Below are 4,823 nucleotides of genomic sequence, written 5' to 3'. Positions count from 1 at the left end.
CCTAATTCATAATCAGTTTACCTTCTCTATTGCAGTTGAGTCTTTGCCGGAATTTTCGAGCTTTCCAGCAATGAAAGCTTATTAATCAAACTCACCCATCCTCTTTCAATTTGAATTTCCAAATCAGGTTCAACTACCTATCCCACGGACCCTTTTTACTTATACAAGGATTTTCAATCCTTTGCTCTAACCCGCTGAACTACCTGAACCACTTTCCTAAAGTCTGTTTTCTTCGATCGTTACCATCATTAAATCCAAAACTTTCTAGACCTTTATTCGACGAGGTCAACGACCATCTCTACTCAAAAGCAATCCGAACAAGTGGATGTGACCAACTTTATTACCATCCCTAGAATTGGACATATACAAAATGTTTGAGTTTGTATGGTAATAACACCTACACCAACCGTGGGGGCCCATAATTAACTCCCATTAATGCCCATAACTTGACGGTATTTATAGCCACAATGTCTACCAAACAACTCAATTTTTACTTAATTCCAACACTACCCCCACCCAATTTCTAAATTTTTTTAAAACTAAATAACTCTTATTAAATATTAAAATCCGGTCATGTTTTTTAGCCATTTTTATAAATTTTTGTTTAGTACATAACATATTTATTTATTTATTTATTTTTAAATATATAATTGAGATTTTAAAAAGTTACCCACCAAATAATTAAAAATTATTTTAAAAATTGTTCGAGAATAAATAACTAAAAATAATAATTATAAATATATGTATATATTTGTTTTGCCCCAAAAAAAATGTATTTTTTTTTAAATTAACAACCAGGTTCAAACTAAATAATTTTTTTTAACCGGATATATATATATAATTTTAATTTAAGGATTTACAAAATTATGTTTTTTTTCCTTTTTTCTAAATAAAAAATTGAATTCTTAATGAAATTTCAAAAACAAAAACAAGATATAATTTTTTTTTTTAACACATCCTAATAATTAAATAAAATAATGTTTATTAGCTTTATATTTTATGCTATTTTTGGTAAATTTTAAATTTTAATATATTTTAGAAATAGACAATTAAGCAAGAAAAACTAAAAATAAAAAGCTTAATTAAAAAATAATAATGAATAATATGAAAGAAAACCTAAATAATAATAATTAACAATAAAGATTCGCACCGCTACTTCTAGAGCACATGAAATTGAAGTCAAGATCTCGTTTAGAACTTACCGCAAACTTCGTTGGAAAATTCCCAAATCACCAATTGAGGAAGAACCGGTAAGAGATTCAAATTTCCACGAACCCTAAACCACAAATCAATTCATCTCTGTTATTTCCATCCGATTTCCAGCTTCAGGTATGCTTTTCTTTTCTACTCCTCTTTTGTACTATCATTCGATACTCTCAGATTTTTCAATTTCTTGGACTGATTCTTGTTATTTTTATTGTTTTCCAGTATTTGAATCGTTCATTCTCAATTTCCAGCTTCTGATTCTTGTCATTTTTGCGTGTAATGATCCCCCACCCTGTTCTTCGCATCTCGGTTTCACTCAAATTTTAGGTTTCTTCGTTGGTGATTTCTTTCTTTACTTTTCATTTCCTTCTGCTGTCTCCAAATTGATATTTAGTTTGTCGATTAAATGCGATTTGAGAGTTATGATGGAAAGAATTTGTCGATAGCTTTCTGTTTTTGTTTACAAAACGGTGGATTGATTAAGTTGCTTGTAAAAAAGTAAAATTATTGTCTCAGATTTACTGTTTATGAACAGCTATTTTAGTAGTTCTAAAGAGCTGTTTGGTTCGATTTCCAGATTTTTGAAGTTGTTTTTCGCTCATTAATGAGATGTCTTTTAGTAAAACAGTTTGTCATTTGAACATTTAAGGAAAATACTTTTGCTTAACATTTTTGGAAGATTGGAACAAGTAATTATTTGGTGGTTGGAACATTAAAGTGACCTAAAGTATCGTTATGATTCTTAAAATCATTTTGAAAAGCGTTTTGAATGAGTTAAGAACATTTGTTATTATTTCAAAATTCATATTAAACTCACTTAATATGAGAGATGAACAGTGTTTCTTGGCTTTTGAAAGATGATTTTGAACATTCTGAATACTTCTGATAGACCTCGAAGTGTTTGAGATTCAAACCTTTAACCACTTGGTCGAAGGTATATATTTTATGCTTGTTGAGTTATGTTCATGTTGGCGTGTTTGAAGCAGCTTCTTCTAAGATTACTCAATTAGATCACATGCTTGCTACTCTTAGACATTATTCTGAAGTCACTCTCTCCAGCTTTGAAAGATGAAAATACAGAATCTCTTAAATGAACAGTCAGGATTGAGTTTGTTCTAAAAAGTCAGTCCCTTAGCCAGTCCTCAGGAGCTTAGTGCATCCTAGGGATCATTCACGCAAAAATGACATGAATTATAGGTCGGTTTAGCAAAGACATAATTATTTTAAGGGAACTAAGGCCAGCGGTCTTCTACTTCGCGTATGCATTTCATACACAGGCAAAGAATAATGGAACAAGGTATGCTCGAACTCATATTCAAGTTAAATTTACTTAAATAATGGAGTTCTTTCATTTTCCCCTTGCATGTTTTCCATATTTAGATTTCAACTTCTGTTTCTCCTTGGTTGGGAGCTTTCTGAAGATGTTTACACAATAGGTTGAATGGATGGACGTTCATTAGGAACCGCCATTCGTTTGTAATAATCTTCTAAAAGTAGTTTGGGGAAGTTCTACTCTGATTAAACAAACTAAGGATGTTCGACATTCTAAAAGTAGTTTGTGTAACGACTTTACTAGAACAGTATTTGTTCTTAGGTTGTACATTTGTGTCCTTGAGAGTTCTAAAAGTAGTTAGCGGAACATGTTTTCATAAAATTTTTGTTATTGAAAGCATAAAAAATAAGTTTCAAGAAGCCAAAAAGAGTCGGAAAATAGACCCTCGAGTTTTTGAAGTCATCGTGTAACACGATATTGATTGGTCAAATCCTCTAGCCAAAAGATTTACTGTCTAGTGTCTAGGGATATTGAATGGAATCCAGTTTGCTTGAACAGCATGTTTGATCTGCTTGTTATTGAAGTTCTTTAAGGTTACTTCTGCACTGCATCTATTTAGCTTGCAAACACATCAGTGTGTCAAAGATACTCTGTTTTTAATAAATGTATATGCTTTCACTTAGAGTAGCAAAATTGGGGTTTAGTTTTTCACGGTAACGGTTTATTATCCCTATGCTATTTTCTTCATCGTATGATTAGCGTGACGAAGATGAATGTTTTTCTCAATGTTCTTGCGTGGTTTGAAATGCATTATAACTTTTGAGTTTACTTGTTTAGCAGACCTGCACATTGATCCAGTCTTTTCAACCCCTTTCTTGATTTACAGATACTTTGGTCGGTGGTGGATGCTTGTCTTTTTTGCTCATTGCCCCACCGAAATGATGAGACGAGAAAAGAGGTAAAGAGTCTCTACGTCATTTTAACATGATATGATGAAAGTCTACTTAGTCGTTTCACCTTTGGAATCTACGAAGTTCATTGTAAAAAAGAAATTGTATATTGTTCAAAACCGACTAAATCGACGTGAAACAATGTTGTTTCTTTTTTAAAACACGTTGGGAACAAATAAAACTCTGCTTGATAACAGTCATATGGTTTTGGTTTTTTGTTTTTGAAAATAAGCTTATGAATACAAGAAACCTATGCTCTCTTTTAGGGGTTTTCATTAAATAAAAGAAAATTGGTGTTGCCTCCAATCATATTGAATGTGTGATTGGTCTCCCGATTTTAGAAAGTTTCAGCTTGCCCAAACAAAAAATTTATGTTCGGGAGTTGTTTATATGGAAAGAACTGGCAATCCTACCCTACTTGAAAAAACAGAGAAAAAAAGATAGTCACCTTTTATCTGATATTATCCTATTTGTTACATCAACTAAGTTAGGTGAGATGCATTCATGTGGTTTGTACTTTGAGAAAATATTTTAATTTGTTTTATTTAAATTTATGTTATTTATTTTCTGTCACATTGTTTTAATGACTTTATATTAAACATGTAAACCTATGATCTCGTTATGAAATATTTTAAATGAATATTTTCTTACATTTTAGGGACCCTGATTTTAATAGGAACTAAAGTCATTACCGTTGGTACCAAAAACCTACCTCATTCTAATAAGAAACTAGGGTCATTACATTTACTAGAGCTCTTGGTTTACATTTTAGATATGCTCTTGGTTTACAAGTTAGGCTCAAGATGTTTCCATGACCTTTTTTGATGCACTGTCCAGGTATGCCTAAGTCTCAAGATGTTTCCATGAACATACCCAACGACAGCAGCATCAGCAGTGGGGTCATGGAAATATCTTGAGCTTATCTCGTAGGTTAGTCTACAAAATCTATAGAAAAATCGTAGACCTAGATTTTCGGTACCAATTGTAATCTTAATTTCCTATTAAAGTCAAGGTCGTCTCCACTTCATATATAACATATCTAAAATGTTCGAAAAATTATTTAAAAATATTTTATAATGAGACCATGGACTTACCCATCTAGAACTATGAAATATAAATATCATGGTTCCATGAGAGTGAAAAGAACACAATTTCAAACTCTTTCGACAAAGTTTGTGGGATTCATAGATAAAAGTGGGTGATGTAGTTTGCTCACATTCATCCTTGGCAGTCATCATAGAAAATGAAGATTCAACCCTTACTTTTGGCAAGGTAGATATGAGTATCTAACTTTGAAGGTATTATTAATAGAAGTTTATGCAGAGCATCATAAAGACAAAAGTTGGTACATGCTGACACCTATGGACCCATCAAAACTCTTTCCGATAGTAATA

General features: G+C 31.8%; 1 long non-coding RNA gene across 3 annotated transcripts; it reads left to right on the top strand.

Moving 5' to 3' along the window:
* Nucleotides 1-1,144: 1,144 nt before the first annotated feature.
* LOC111472383 lies at nucleotides 1,145-3,624 on the top strand. Of its 3 annotated transcripts, XR_002715414.1 has the most exons (3): nucleotides 1,145-1,329; nucleotides 1,429-1,533; nucleotides 3,366-3,624. It is a non-coding gene; the product is annotated as an uncharacterized LOC111472383 (long non-coding RNA). The 3 variants fall into 3 exon arrangements; XR_002715413.1 differs by lacking the exon at nucleotides 3,366-3,624 and having other exon boundaries at nucleotides 1,429-1,676; XR_002715415.1 differs by lacking the exons at nucleotides 1,145-1,329; nucleotides 1,429-1,533 and adding an exon at nucleotides 1,704-2,503.
* Nucleotides 3,625-4,823: the final 1,199 nt, after the last annotated feature.

Source organism: Cucurbita maxima, unplaced genomic scaffold (genome assembly GCF_002738345.1).
Source record: "Cucurbita maxima cultivar Rimu unplaced genomic scaffold, Cmax_1.0 Cma_Scf00070, whole genome shotgun sequence".
Taxonomy (NCBI): domain Eukaryota; kingdom Viridiplantae; phylum Streptophyta; class Magnoliopsida; order Cucurbitales; family Cucurbitaceae; genus Cucurbita; species Cucurbita maxima.
This window is presented reverse-complemented; position numbering and strand designations above follow the sequence as displayed.